Raw genomic sequence first — 16,864 nt, 5'->3', positions numbered from 1 at the left:
GGCACCAACCAGACGGCATTGAGTCAAACAGGTGATGGGTGGGGGTGTGAGGAGTCACCTATGCTGGCCCTGGTATTTCTGATTCAGGAGGATCTGGCAATGGCCTCCAGGGGTGGAAGAGGGCAGACGATTATTTGCAGTTTTAATTATCCTCTGTGCAGCCTTTCTGTTCTCAGTTGTAGCTCGTTGTAGCTCTTGCGTACCAAACACCAAGGCAGGAGGAGAGCACGCTCTCCACTGAGGAGGGGTAGAAGGCCAGTGGCAGCTTCTGGTCCACTAGGACTGCGCTCTTCTGGACAGAGATCTCGGATGTTGTTCCTTGGATCGCCTAGCTTGGGAGTCACTGATCGGAGTGCTCTGATTACCACTGGGACCACTGTTACCTTCACACTCCACATCTTCTCGAACTATTCTCTGAGCCCTTGGTACTTCTCCAACTTCTTGTGTTCCTTCTTCCTGATGTTGCTGGCAATTCGGTATCGCTACGTCTATCATTACAGCTGTCTTCCTCTGCTTGTCCACCCCTACTATATCCGGTTGGTTAGCCATTACAAGTTTGTCCGTCTGTATCTGGAAGTCCCACAGGATATTAGCTAGGTAATTCTCAACCACCCTTGGGGGCATCTCCCATTTTGACCTTGGGACTTCCAGGCCATCCTTGGGACTTCCAGGCCATACTTGGCACGGATGTTTCTCTATACTATGCCGACCACTTGGTTATGGCGTTCCATGTATGCCCTGCCTCCTCTTGTTAGATAACAAGGGTCCTCCTCTTGCTCAGGTTTCTGCTGCCTCAGGTATTCACTATCGGTCATGGCCAGCTTCCTGATGTATTAGTGAATGTTCGTTGTCTCATCCTGGACAGACAACATTGGTCCCCGGCCTCCTTCCTTCTGCATAGTGTACAGTCTCAAGGTGCTGGACTTGGAGTAAACCCCTCCATGCATGGTAAGGAGCTTCCTTGTCTTGATGTCAGTGGCTTCTATCTCCTCCTTTGGCCAGTTTATTATCCCAGCAGGGTACCTGATCACGGGCAGGGTGTAAGTGTTGATAGCCTGGATCTTGTTCTTACCGTTCAGCTGACTCCTCAGGACTTGCCTGACCCTCTGCAGGTACTTGGTGGTTGCAGCTTTCCTAGCTTTTTTTTTTTTTTTAGCCTCAATGCTATCTTCATCTTATCCTGTGACACACAACAGGAAAACACATCAGCAGTCGGGATTACTTTATTTAAATAATGAGTGGCAATAGTAGGAGGATTGTAGAATTAGAGTCTAATTAGAGTCTCTATTCCTTTCTTTCTCTCTGTGTCCCAGAGTTGTGGATTGAAGGAGGCTCCACAGTGCGTTTCCACATCAGAAAGCTAATAATGCAGAGCAAGAGAAAACAGCTGCAACTGCCAGAACACAGCAGAGAAGAGAAAGAAAAACAACTACTGCCAGTAATGAGGGATTTATTACAGAGGAGGGTGGCTTTGTGGTGTGTGTACATCTATACGAGTGTGCCCTAATAGTCACCAGAAACAAACTCAAACAAACATTCAGATGGATTAACAGAGGAAACAAGACCCCATAATTGCAGGAAGGGGGTAAATGGATTCCTCTGGAGAGAGTAAAGTGAATTACATCCAAGTGCCACAGCTCCCTTCTAAACCGCATGAACTCTATCTCTGTCCCTCCCTTTCCTTTTCTGTCCCCTCTGGGGTTTGTTTGTTTGTTTTTTTTCCTTTATGTGGTTCTCAGTCTGGGTGGCTGTTGGTAATTTACTTTATGCCTCCTTCACCACCTCCTTCTATGTCTTTTCCTCTTCCTCTCTGTTCCTCTCATCTCTGCAGCTTTCCTGGTGACAGCACATCAATATCAGTGACATTATCGCATTGGGTCTTGGTTGTTTCAGGAGGCAGAATAAAATGCTGGACAGCACCACACAGTGAGAGAGAGGTAGATAATGTGAAATGTCAAGTCAAGAGTAATTAGAGGATGTAATGTTGTAAATGGAAAATACAGTTTGAAAGGCGGAATTAGGAAGCACTGGCTAAGGTTCCTGAAGGAGAGCCATAGCAGTCCTGTTGGCTTACCTGGACTTAAGGATCAAGAATAGGAATGGCCCAGCAAGATCTGAGTGACCCTGCCTATTGACAGACCCAGGAACAAATTGGGTGTGGGCTAATGTAGGAACAAGTTGAATCAGTACTTATACTGGAGTATTTTTAACACTACTATATGTACTTCTGCTTAAGCACAGAAAGTCTGTATTTTTGCAGCCTCTGTCAGGACCAGGCCTAAGAGAGGCAAAAGATGTTTTCACTTGTTGTCTCTGTAGTATGTTTTTCATCTTCTTCAGTACAGGAACTAGACCAGATATTCTGTAACACCGGTATCTTCTCCTGTTTCTTACTTGGGTTATAAATGTGCCTCATGATCACACGCAGCTGGTTATTACAGATCCTCGGAAACTTGAAGAAGCCTTTTCCCTGGTGTAGTTTTATCCAACTCCCTCTTAATCTGGTCAGAAGTCAGTCATGTACAGTGAGGTGAGGAATGGGAAGGACGGATCCAGAGTTCACTAAGGATGAGTGCAGCACCATGTTTATATTTTACATACACTTTTCCATTTTGGGGGCCCCTGACAGGTAAGGTAAAAAGGATCAATTTTGGGGTCCATTTCCAGGATTCAGCACTTGCCACTTTCACATACTGCAAATAGGTTATCCTTGATTACCACAGAAACTGTGTGACTGTCTCAGGAATCTACATTCTAATTTACACCCACTTCATCCTGAAACCTGTCACGTTTCTCAACCAATTTACATCTCCTGTTAGCTTGGTCCCAAAGATCAGCTACTGTACACAGAGCAGAAACATTGTAATCTAACAGTCAAAATGTGCAATGTGGGTGTAGTCTAGAGAGATACCTAATGTGGCACATATCACCAAGCACAGCCAGTGATATCTCCAGAAAGAAGTTTGGGAAGATTGTTACTGTAACGTGAAAACTTTCTGTAGTCATGGAAACCCAAGGTTTGATAGTTACTGATGAATATGTTGTGTGTAGGGTACTCTTCATAACACCATTTGCTAGGTATGTTACAATAACAATGAAGTTTAAACTAAAAAAAGTATCTCCTAAAGTTGTAGAAATGTTTAAACTTTCTCATCCATCAGATGGTAACTTTAAAGTCTATGGCGTAATAGTTCATCTTTAAATTTGAAATGTACAGCATAGTGAAGGTTTTGATGAGAAAGCTTATTTCAGTATTTCAGTAACATTCGTACTCACTGGCCAACAGTGAAAAAAGCCAAATAATCAGCTGAATGCCTCAGCTGGTACTGATCCATGTCAGGAGCCCTGCATCATTAGTCTGAAGACTTCAAAACAGCTAAGAGTGAAATGCACATGATTCACCTCCCTCCACTTGCAATGTGGTTAATGCATCCAGTCATGTTCTGCTTGAACTCATTGACCTGGAGTCTGATTCACTACAGGCGGAGTCAGTATCACTGCCAGATTTTCTTTATTCTCTGAAAGAGGAGAACTTTGTACACATAAGGAAACATGCTCAGAAGTTTCTCGTTGGATCTACCTTCACATGTGAACAAACATTTTCAGTTTAACAAATACAGATACAGATACTGTCTCAGTGATAGTCAGCTGTCTGCTGTCCTTAACACTGAACCTTACTTTAACGCACATGCTCAAGACCAAAATAGACTCGATTTCTCTGACTCAACAAGAAAGTAAGAACTGAAAAACTCCAGATGAAGTAATTAAACTACAAGCAAAATAGTAATAGATAGTAATAAGACTTTTGTATTTTGTATGTTTGAAGTGTTTTGTTCACAACAGTTTTCGGGAAAGCTGATTAAATAGTGATAAAATGTTAGCATTTTTACTCCACCCATTTCACTTTTTTAGTGCTATAATTCAATTTTGTAAGTAAAGATTTGCAAGTTGGTAGTGAGACCTGGTATGATTGAGAAAGTAAACACGATTAGAAATTAATATAATAGGAGGACAGCTCAGTTTGAATGGTTTGGAGACAAAGAGAGGCAAGGCTGAAATGGTTTGGGCATGTGCAGAGGAGGGATGGAGCTGAAAACGGAGCTGTCAGGCAGGAGGAAAAAGACCAGAGAGACGATTCATCGATATACTGAAGGAGGACATGGAGAGGATTGGGGTGAAATGGAAGCAGATTGTTGTGGTTGTGGTGAATCCAAAGTTAGCAGCCAAAAGAAGAAAAAGATTACCTACAGTCACTCTAACATCTACTTTTACCAGTAGCAGTTTCATGAAAGGATAAAATTCATACTGAGCAGAACTAAATCCAGTTTACTGGTTTGTCTCTTGACAGCAGTCCCATTTTCTAATTTGGCCCTTTGGGAAAATGATGTTTCAGTGTAAGATGGACTCTGTCTCTTGTAGTCATTGCTACACACCAAGGCTACGTCCACACGTACCCGGGTATTTTTGAAAATGCAGATTTTTCTATGCGTTTGCACCTTTTGTCCACACGTGAATGCCATTTTTGGTCACTGAAAACGGAGATTTTTAAAAACGCCTGCCAGGGTGGAGATTTTCGAAAACTCAGTTTTTGCATTTACATGTGGACGAGGAAAACGGAGAAAACGCAGCATCAAAGGTGTGCGCCTTTTTTGACGTCACACTATGCGCCACGTTATTGTTTCAGTGAAATGAATTTCTACAATGGGGGACTTAGACAAAATACTGTTACTGTTAATTGTACTCTCTGCAGTGTTTAAATGCTTACACATACACACACAGTTACTGTCCCTCCACACATAGGACTCGGTTCTGCTTCTATGCCCCATCTTTGTTTACTATTTCCCAGGCATCTAGACTTCTGATTGGCCAACATTTCTACATGGTTAGGAATATATCGCCACCTGTTGCTTTGGCATGTTCCTAGCAGCGTTTTCCTTCATTTTTGCGTTTACGTGTGGACGGGATTATTTTTTAAAACGAAAACGCAAAATCTCAGTTTTCAAAAATATCCGTGTACGTGTGGACGTAGCCCAAGAGTGCCGAAAGCATGCAAAAACAACATCAAGCTTTCTGTAAAACACGACGATAACCTACTTTTAACCTGTCTGGACTGTTGGGTCTGATGTTTATGTCATAATTGCAAAATACTTGTGTGATCAATGAACCATCAAAAGGAGGGAATGTAATGAAAGTTTTAGAGACGCTGCTACTTTCCTGTATCAAGCTGACCTTACAGAAGAAAGGGCTCTGCATCATATTAATCTGTTTCCATGTAACTGCCAGCTGTACCACATGTTGATATGTGAGTTCTTGTTTGTACACAATGTTCTGACTGTGTTCTGTGACCCTGGCAGATAGAACACTTGTCTCTATAAATATTCTAGGTTTACAATCCCTCTGTCCCAAAACAATGACAAAATTTAAAAGAAAAAAGCAAACTGTCAAATGACTGCGTAGCAGGCAGTTAGACCAAAAATGCGGGATTTGGAAATGAGGGGTAAGCAAACTAAAAAGCAGCCTTATTGCCGAGCTTTTACAAAAGCACAAAATGACAGCAGAACAGAAAGAAGGAAACCAAAACTATACCTCAGGGAGGAACACAGCTATAAGTGAGAGAAAACACAGAGCTGATGGAGGCTAAGACAACTGATCCTTACAGGATGAGGAGGCAACAGGTGGGAACACAGCTGAAACTAACTACAGATGGTGAGAGAGGAAGTAGAACTAGACAAAGCACAAGAGCTTTAAAGACCACCAAAGTAAAACAGGAAGTCACAACATGTAGACCTGACAGAGACAAAAGACAAAAACAGAGACGAGACTGAGGGAACAGAATGGGAACACTAATGGCATGAAATCACATGAGATACTGCAGATAGTCGAGCTGACCATGACTGCCTGAGGACTGGCTTTGCACTACCCAGGCAAACATGGGACACATGAAAGAGAACATCTACAGAAACAGTAACTGAGAATTCAAATAAAAATCCAAGAATTAGTATTCAAAAACAAAGAGAAACTGTAAGAGGCGTTTGAGAAGAATAACAACAACAGCAGCAACAACAACTAAGACCATAACAAGTACCAGTCTAATGGGTCAACATTAACATTAACTTATTGATCTGCTTATTTCTTACAGAATGACCCTGCAGTTCATTCCATAATTAATGTAGCAATTGCTTATTCTAATTAATTTATTTGCAAACTTCTTGCTCTACTTTCTAAATATCTAGTTTTTGCACTCATTTAAATGTAATTAAAAGCTTGAGTGACATTTCTTTTTTTTTTTTTAAGAAAACAGGTACAGAACATTACCTCACTATTGTTTAAGTTTATAATGGGTGGGAATACAGGCCCCTACCTTTCATTTGTATGCAGGGACCTTGCCGCTGCTGGAGGTCAGCTGGAAGTTGGGCAAAGAAACACAGAAATTAGGTGACAAGATGACTGCACTGAATAAAAGCTGTGAACAGGTAATTATTTCTAAGAAAAGCATGAAAATGTTCACAGGATAGTAGACCCTTAATAGAATAAAAGAGCTAGTGAAAAATGAAAGGGTGGCAGTGGTTAGAGAGGCAGGCTCCATTTCTATCACAACACAGCCACGACTTACAAAGGAGAAAAACAGAACAGAAAAGTAGAAGATGAGAGGGTACAAAAAAAGAAAACACAGCAGAAACCTGCTTTTTTATTTTTTAAGGGTGTAAGAATTGTTTTGTGTTCTGCTTTTCAAAAGAATCTCTTTATAAATATGATGCGGTACACCATGTGCTAAGAGTAATGTGCACACTCTTTCTCTGCAGCTAAGCATGTGGTCTCTTCAAAAACAACATTATCCCAGTACTAATATACATAGGCTCCTTTTGCTGTCATATTTTCTGCTAACACTGAAATGTATGATTTGTATATCCAGTGGGTAGAATGGAAAGAAATCAGCTCTTTTTTTAATTCAATCAATATTTATTGAATTCCCTCATTAGCAGGTGTAATGTCACCACATACATGGTATTAAGGTTTTAGTCTGCAGTATATCTTCTTCTAGTCTACCTACCTCTGCAGATTATCTCCTGTTCCTTCTGCCTTGTTTGCTAGGCAGCCATGCAAGCCTTAGTCCAGGGCCTCCTAGTGTGCCATGGGCAGTTTGTCTGTGAAGGTTCTCAGTCATCCAGGTCATCATAGTCTAAGGAGCTGAAAGCAACTTAAAGAAGTCCAGACGCTTTTATTTGCAAGCTCCTTAGACCCTGGGCAGTTTGGTTACACAGTAGCAACAGTTTACAATTACAGCATGCATTTCACATTTACTCAGCATCTGTCCAATTATATTCATCTATGTCTCCTAGGCTGAGCTCTGCAGCTTACAATAGACTCACATTTGTATAGAACTTTCCTATTTGCACTGTACTCAAAGTACTTTATACTACATGTTATATTTAATCATAGTTTTACTTTATTCTCAACACTGGAAGTACTTTATATACCTCACTTTATCACAAAATAACTCAACACGCACATGGCATGCACATTCTGGACTATGGGAGGAAGCTGGAATAACTGGAGGGAACTGATGCAGGCACAAGGAGAAAATGTAAACTTCACATATATGTTGAAAGTGAGCATGATGTGCTACAGTTTATTATATATGAACTCATGTGTTGATATACGTATTCATGAAGGGAATACTCATGCTCCAAACTTCTGCTTATAGGTGCACATCATTTATAAACAGAGCGATGACCATGTCCCATGATGCATTGAGTATTTCTTCTTCAGTCACCTTTCTTACTCTCTATGTGTTAATAGACCTCTCTGCATTGAATCATCCTTGTTATTAATCTCTGGCTTTCTTCCACAGCATGTCCTTTATTCTGTCTTCCTCTCTCTCCTCAACCGGTCTTGGCAGATGGCCTCTCCTCCCTAAGTCTGGTTCTGCTGGAGGTTTCTTCCTGTTAAAAGGGAGTTTTTCCTTCCCACTGTTACCAAAGTACTTGCTCATAGGGGGTCACATGATTGTTTTTCTCTGTATGTATTATTGTAGGGTCTACCTTACAATATAAAGCGCCTTGTGGCGACTGATGTTGTGATTTGGCGCTGTACAAATAAAACTGAATTGGATTGAATTGACTCACTTTTTAAAATATTCTATGAAGTGAATAATCTATTAACACTGATGTTACATTTCACACTGAAATAATAAATAAAAAAAAATAATTGAAATTATTAACTGTGCTTAGATTTGTTTGGTTGATTAGACTGACAGCTGTACAAATTTTACATCGACAGTGGGTTACCTAATATGTTGTAATTTCAAAGGTGTTCCTTGTAGTTACAAAGCTCAGTGGACCATTTTATTATCTTTCATGATATTTGGTTTTATGGTCTGCAATGCTTCACTTCTTCACTGTTGCAGTTCTCATTAGTCTCATTTACAGCTGCTATTTATGTTCCTTTTGGGAATATCATTTAGAAAACCAACCATCCTCTGAAGACTGATGAATCTCATGAGCACAGAAACATACCCCTAATTTTCAGTGATGATTTTCAAAAGATGACATGGAAACTATAAAGAGTACAGTTCCACCATCATAAATGCTAAGAAAGTCATCACTAACAACCTGGACAGCAGATACAAAGATGTTCAGGACTATCTGCACAGATTTAGTGTCCTGGATACAAGATACAAGTCTCTGCCATACCGTCTATTCTTTTTAAACTGGACAGAATACTTCTGCAACATTTACCTTTTCATTCTATGTAACAATAACCACAACTGTATTATCTCATCTGCCATGAACTTATTTTTGTTATAATAATAATAATAATAATAATAATAACAACAACAATAATAATAATAATAATAATGATAATCATGTGGAGAGCTCCATGCAACAGAGACTAGAGCCCCAAAGCCTTTTTTCACCGTCACTCAGGAGGAAATTATAGGCTGCGTTTCTGTCGTTGTTGAATTTGAGAATCTTATAATTTATGAGAATGCATCAATTTGCTGCAAGATCTAATAAAACACATTATTATTATTGTATATATAATATTTATGAGTACACTATTCTCTCAGAGAAAGAAAACTGAAAAAAAGTTTATTTTAAAGAAAGGAAAGTATAGTGCTGCTTGATCTTATTGTTTACCTTATACTGATGGCCTGAAAATAGCAATAAAGGTCTTTTGTTTGCACTAATTGAGAGATCACAACATTGAGAGCCATTTCCTTTTGATAAATATATCCTGTAAATATCAGTCAGTTCAGTCTTTCTGTGCTGAACTTGCACAAAACATCTCAAAGACAGCAGTCACAGTGTAGTTTAGCATCAAGGAAACATATTCTTTCGTTAGGATTGGAGGGTGAATAATTGATCATTCTCTGTCAAAGTGAATTTAAGGCAAACGTATTTTAAACGGACGCAAGAGCAGACACTACAGGAGATGGAGCTGGTTTGTAAAACAAAAGCGAGGTTTATTAGGGATGAATAAAGGCAACAAGAACGATAAGGAGAAAAACAGAAAACGACAACTAAACTTAGTACAGGCAATGAACAACTATGAAACTGAAAAACTGTGAACACTATGACGATTACAGAGTGAAATAACAGATGACCTGAGAATGAGTGAACGGAAACACAGACTAAATACACACTTGGGGTAATCAGTGGAAGTGGAAACACATAAGGAAGCAGCTGACACAAAAGAACCTGAACTATGGTACAGTTGAAGTGAACCTAAACACAATAATAAAGACACAAGACTCTTTCAAAATAAAACAGGAAACACTGAAAACATGCAATAATCAAAGAATGAAACTAAAATACACAAAACACTGAGTTGCAGACCCAGTACCGTGACACGTTGCGACTCTTTCCACTCCTATGCATAGGGACATTTAGCAGCTCTAGCGCAAATTTTGGATTAATTTTCTAATTTTCATTACATGAACCGTTAACTGTGACCTTCTGAAGAATTCATTTAATATAGTTCTTGATTCATTCCTCATCCCCTTGCTAGTTTTTGGACTTAAACATTTTCAGGAAAGCATGAAAATTATAGTCAACATGGGCTGTGTAGCAAACAGGAGTTGGGACCCAGATGTAGGAATCAGAAATGAAGAAAATTAATCTCAAAAGCTGCTTTATTGCCAGACTCGTCAGGAACAAATGATCTGCAATTCCCCTGTAAACACAGAAGGAAGGACACGGTCATGATGGAGAACATAAGAAAGGACAAGGGATCATTGAGAAAATATATAAATGCAAAGGTTAATGAGGGAACAGGCAACAAGTGTGAGGACAGCTAAATATAATTATGAGACAGGGAAATAGGGCCACATGCAAAGCACACGTGACAAGAGGCTATCAAAATAAAACAGGAAATAACTGATATATGGATACACATACTTGACACAGAGACAGACGATGAAGAATGGGAACACAAAAGGGGATAAATAAACTAAAGTAACAGAAAACAGGATCATCATAAGCCCCAGGAATATAAAAATAACACCAGAAGACTAATAAATAAAGAATTTGAAAGCAAAACAGAAAATTATCATAATAAATACGAAACTAGAAAACCCTTACACATCTCCTTCAAAACCCTGCATCAGTGACACATGGACCATTACACTTACTGTCTCACAGTGTTATGACCTGGAGACTTCAGAAATGATACGTATTTCACTAGTGCATACAAGTCAGAGCATGGAGCTGCTTCTGGGCAAGAGAATGAGGAGTCATTTTTTTTCTACTAACAGCTGTGAATAAGTGAAGTACTGAAGATAGCTTGAATATAAGGCTGGGACAGAAGTGGCTAGAAGGGAAAAAGGAACAAACAAATGAACAGAAGCCAGACAAAATATCCATCTTTTGCTCACGTTCAATTCCAGAAAAAAGGAAATGGACACGGAAAGGTGACATGTACTCAGCTACATCATGCTCATCGGTTCACTCAAACCTTTTATGCCTCATTTCCATAATCCAGTACATCTTCTCACCTGCCATGATTTATGTGTACTGCAGATTTTACCATCCTGGCAGTCATGTCATCAGCTGGTAGAAGGTCAGACCCACAAATGTAGTTCTACAATGTCCTTCTCTTTTTTTTACCCTCTGTTCACCATTTCTTGTTTACTTGCATTTGTAACAATTTTTCTCTTCGGGCTAATGCACCCAAATAGAGAAAAATGATTGTGGTTATTAAATGAATAAATCACAAGTAATGCCTTGGGTTTTTCCACATGCTTGAGTCCTTTTTTAGGTGTGTGTGTCTGTGTGAGTCTGTGTGAGTGACTCAATAAACAACTTCATAGAGGATGCCTTTAGCTCTTCATGTCAAAAGATGAAATAAAGATGAAATAAAGGCTTCTCTGTGTTGATGTGAGCGTTGTGTTTTCTTGCTCAGGGGGTTATCTGTTGTTGACAATTTTTAAAGGTAGAATGTTCTTAAACATTCTAACAACATTAAATAGCAGAAAGGCAGTGGAGGAAAAACGACAGATACTGATGTAAATGTCAGGTTTTGGTGTCAGTTGCTCAGATTCAAAGAGTAACAGCTTGTTTAATGTCTCACTGGACTCAAATCCATCATAGAAGAAAGAAAAACTATTTTTTCCACCAGCAGCCTCATTACTCAGAGCGCAGTGCAGCTCTCAGACATACTGTGGTTTGAAAAATAGGCAAGGTTGTACCATAAACTGTTTATAAAAGATGGCCATAACTTCTTTGAGTTCGGAATTTTGGGCATTTTTATTCTTTGACCAAAAAAAAAAAGTGACAATATTTGCAGGGGTTGAGTGCCAAAGCTGACATGCTTTGCAATAATCATCCATAAATTGTATCCGGACAGATCTAGACAACTGCCACATACAGAAGTGCAAACATGAAAATTAACTTGAAGAATTGCAGTAACTAACTCTATCAGGTGAGCATAATTCAGCACCAAAATATGTCAGAAAGGTCCAGTTCAGTGACTCAAATTCCTTAATGTGTGTTGGCATCAACCTGACACCCAAACCTGCCAAGCTCCAAACAATGGAGTAACTTAACATTTCCCTTGTGTGGCAACTATAAAAAGTACTACAGTCTGTCTCCTGCATCTCAAAAATATTCAATATATTTAGAAATTTTGAGCATGTGGTTTTCGGCCATTACTCCTTGCAAAAACACAACAAAGAGCCAGATGAAATGCACTGTGAAGCTTTAGCATGAACCCATAACACCCACATGATATGAGTAGAATATTGGAGGCGTGCTATTGTTGGCTGTTCAGCTGATGAAATGTGCTTCCAAAGTCTTCCAGGAGATGGAAATGTATATCCAGAATGGCTGAGTTTCTTTGGAGACGATCTTCCCATTCTTATCAGCATGTTTGACAAGCATGGATTCTGATAATATCCTGAATAGCTTGAACTGGGGAGGTACACTTTAAATCAGATTAGATATTGTGAGTAATATAAATTCTGTGTAAATAGTAGAACCCAGCTGATATATTGGCCAGCTGATCTTATCAGCTTATATTAGTTATTTATTTTAGTAATTTTCATTTATCTGTTGATAAAAACCCTTCAATCATTTCATGAGTGTTGATGTTGCATAGTTAGTCCACTAACTAACACAAAGGCACCGACTAATCCTGTCTTGGGAGTGAGTGGGGATTTTCCAGGGTGTGCAAGAGGTGTCCAGACCTCTGGTGGTAACTCGACTTCCTTGGTCAGTTCCATGGTCCTTCTGTCCTGTATCTAATGCTGCTCTCTGTCCTCAGTTCCTACCAGATTTGCCTACTGCCATGTTCATGCTTCAGTGTTGGTCTGAACTGCTTCAGCTACTACAGTCAGATCTAAGGACTTCCATAGTCACATTGTTCACCCGGCTGCCCTCCTGCCTGTCGTCACTCCTCTGGGACTAGATATCCTCCTTCACCTTGCTCACCCCACTGGACACTTTTATGGACACCTCCCCCCAGTCTGCAGGTAAGCACACCCCAAGGCCATACACACTCACCTCTTGGCTCTCCCTGTGCTCCCTGTGTTTAAGTATTTCTCCGCCCTCGACCTTCCTCAGCTCTAGTTCCCCAGTTTCAGTTTCTAGCCATGTTCTTGTTTAAAGTCACATTTTGTTAAAAAAAAAACAACAAAAAAAAGAAACCTTGCAAAACATTCAACTTGGGTATTGAGTCTGCTCTTGGGTGCCATTTTCGTATTTCCATCAGTACCTGACAAATCTGTGCAGAGTCAGGCAGGGTGTAAATCAGTAATCCACAACTTCTTACAATAAAATTTTTTTCTAAAACATGCATCGTTCAGTTCAATATAATTGTATTTATATAGTGCAAATCAAAACAACAGCTCTTTCTGTATTGTAAGGTAAAGACCCTACAATAATACAGAGAGAACCCCAAAAATTAAACGACCCCCTATGAGCAAGCACTTGGAAACAGTGGGAAGGAAAAACTCCTTTTTAACAGGAAGACCTCTGGCAGAACCAGGCTCAGGGAGGGGCACCATCTGATGTGACAGTTAGGGGCTGAGGGGAGGGAGACAGGAGAGCCAGTGATAATAAGTTACTGTCATAAATGATTTCACATCAGCTCAATATTGATCAATATATTGTATTTTTTAAGATCACCACTATCCATGTTAAAAATCTGCTTGGGCTAGGCTAAATAGCTTTTCAAACAGCTAAATGAAGGGCTGGTGGGAGGTTGGGTTATAAGCAAATATGGGTTCAGTAATTGATTTATTTAAAATAGACCCAGTATTTAAATTATATATAAAACTGGCATCCCTGGTCTCATAATCAGTTTTGGGCAAGTTACTTTGAAAAAGTAATTAATTATAGTTAGTAGTTACTTCTTCAAAAAAGTAACTGAGTTAGTAACTGAGTTACAATATTCTAAAAGTAATTAATTACTTGAAAAGTAACTATTGCATTACTTTAAAAAAAAACGTTTAACCCTCTGGGGTCCAGGGTATAATTGACCATTTTTAACTACTTTTGATTTTCCCTCCACATTTTCCCTTTAAAAACTATTTACTTTTCCTTGTTTGGTATCATCCTTTTCAGCACAACCTCACGTGTCTGAATTTACAGTTATGTTTTCATTTTGACATACTGTATTAACACAATTGATTTACAATCAGACAAAAAACATAAAATCAGAGTAGAAAAAGTTATAATTTTTACTGTAACAACCACAAACATGTTTAATGAATCATATTTCATAACTTTGAATGCAAATATAAATTGTCAATTTTAAAATCCTATGCACAAGTTTTGCAAACAACAAAGTTATTTGCATCCATTAACCTTTTACCAATAACCATTTCAAACTATTTACATAACAATCAGCTGTTCTGCATTCAATAAGATGCAACAGAAATTATTTGTGCCACTCCAAAACAATAATTTCTGTCCACTATAAAGGAGAACATCACAGCCTGATACCTGCAGGTCTGACAGCAGCAGGTGTATCACTCCTTTTTCTACCTGGAGACAGCAGTCGCCTCATTGTTCTGACCAATGACTGTAGAAAAAATGGACGACGCGACAGCTCCCCAAAAATGAAGCCAAATAGTCTTTATCGTCCCCTGGGCCCTGTTTCAGGAAGCCGGTTTAGTGGAAAAACTGAGTAAGTATACCCTGAGTTAACGAAAACTCTGGGTTTTCGGTTTCACAAAGCGAGTTCAGATGAAGCCTCAGTGAGTCACTATGACGACACACTCCGTGAAGCTAACCTGCCCCCTAGCAGGTTTACTACAACTAACCCTGACTGTCTCCGCCCCTTTGTCGGAAACCTGACAGTAGGAAGTGTCGGACATGGCGTGCCCCGTCCTTGAAGAGCCAGTAGATCGTGAAGCCCAAATTCTCCGCAGAGCTCTCCGCCGGGAGAGAGTGATCAGAGCGCGTTTGGACATTTTATCATTTCCTGATGATTTTCTGTGTGAACGTTACCGTTCTTCAGCACAATCTATAAGTTATTTGGATAACATCCTCAGGCCATATATTACGCATGTGACACATCATGGACATCCTCTCAGTTCTGTGCATATTATTTGTATTGCACTTCGGTTTTTTGCAAACGGGAGCTTTCTGTATAATATTGGTGACGCTGAGCACGTTTCCAAGGCTACCGTCTGTCAGGCAGTCAGGAATGTTACAGTTGCACTGAAACGTCTCCTGTACCCGTTTGTGGTGTTCCCCGGTCACAGACCCACAAGATTCATCAAAGAGGGATGCCACAAAATTGCAGGTATCAGGATGACCAAAACTTAATGTATGATGTGGTGATACTTGGACTACTACTTAAATTGCACATTTATTTTCAGGGTTCCCAGGCGTGATTGGCTGTACAGATGGCACTCACATTCCAATCATTGCTCCTTCAGTAAATGAAGGAGACTATGTGAACAGGAAGTCTTTCCACAGCATTAATGTGCAGGTACATAGTTCCCTGTAGCATTTCAAACTAACAAATTATTTCATTATAGTAATGGATGCTAATTTGTGTTCTCTGCACTGTGAAGATCATATGTGATGCTGCCAACATTATCACAAATGTGGAAGCCAAGTGGCCAGGCTCTGTCCATGACTCACAAATATTCCGTGAATGTACACTGAGCACAAAATTTGGACATGGTGAGTTGAGAATACTTTAAAATATATAAAGACCAATTGCTTCAGGGACATTTGAACTGAAGTGTATCCTTCTGTCTTAGGAGAGTTCACTGGCTACTTGCTTGGTGATAGGGGGTATCCATGTTTACCCTATTTGCTTACCCCTTACCCTGACCCTGAACCGGGCCCACAGCAGCGATATAATCTGGCTAATTGCAGGACAAGAGCCAGAATCGAAATGACTATCGGAATGCTTAAGGCCCGGTTCCAGTGCCTTCAAAGACTCAGGGTCACCCCAGAAAGGGCATGTGACATTATTGTGGCATGTGTGATTCTTCACAACATTGCCACAATTAGAGGAGAACACTGTCCTTCTGAACCAAACATCAGCAGTGATCCAAACCATGAACATCCTGACCCTCCCACGGACATACAAGATGGAAGCGCAGTCAGAGACACCATATGTCACAATCATTTCTTTTGACCCATCACATCAACATGTTGAAAGAAGAATAAACAGTTTTTTTTGTTCAACTGGCTTTATTGGTCGCCTGTGTTTCCTGTACACAAAGTATTAAAAGATGTAAACCTCATAAAGTGTCTCTGTTGCTTCCTCCTCTGTAACAGCTGTCAATGTTTCTTCATTATTTTCCTGTAGTAAAGAAATAAACAACATTGCTGTTCTACTGTAAACTCATAATCTGTGGAGTATTACTCACAACTGCATGTTGGTCTGGCTCAACAGGAGGCTGCACCAGATGCAGTACACCACCACCATCAACTGATAGAATATGAGGTTTATACAGGTCACTTATAACTTACAAGGGACCAAATGGCAATTAACAAACATACCAATCACCTTACACTTCATTGTCATTATGCTCTCAAAGACAACCAAGGCTGAGGGAAGGCAAAATCAGTAGGAAAATAACTTCACTACAAAATAATCCATTATGGTAAAGAGTTTATCAAATGCATGAGTAGCACTGCAAAGGTGACTGTGAAGAAAGGATGTATGCACATCATGTATTATTTTGAATTTACCCCCTATGTAGGCACTTGTGTCTTGCAGGGTTATTGACTCAGAGGATGTCCCCGCAGAGATGCCTTCGGCCACAGGGCGCCCACTGTTTTGGCTGAGGGCCAACTGCTCAGCCTCTGTGAGTGGTGGAGGACCCCCATCTGTTTTTCGGGCCTCCGCTTTTTTTCTGTTGGCTATAACGGGTCACATTTGAGCATACAGAGTAAGC

At 39.9% G+C, this 16,864-nt stretch overlaps 1 long non-coding RNA gene across 1 annotated transcript; it reads left to right on the top strand.

The window, feature by feature from the left end:
• The first annotated feature begins 15,065 nt into the window (after positions 1-15,065).
• On the top strand, positions 15,066-16,504 carry LOC145429930 (uncharacterized). The gene is made up of 3 exons (XR_013910274.1): positions 15,066-15,438; positions 15,524-15,635; positions 15,716-16,504. It is a non-coding gene; the product is annotated as an uncharacterized LOC145429930 (long non-coding RNA).
• The last annotated feature ends 360 nt before the right edge of the window (positions 16,505-16,864 follow it).

The sequence above is a fragment of the Astatotilapia calliptera genome, chromosome 7, assembly GCF_964374335.1.
Source record: "Astatotilapia calliptera chromosome 7, fAstCal68.1, whole genome shotgun sequence".
NCBI classification, from domain to species: domain Eukaryota; kingdom Metazoa; phylum Chordata; class Actinopteri; order Cichliformes; family Cichlidae; genus Astatotilapia; species Astatotilapia calliptera.
The sequence above is the reverse complement of the archived record's forward strand: the minus strand, read 5'-3'. Positions and strand labels throughout refer to the sequence as shown.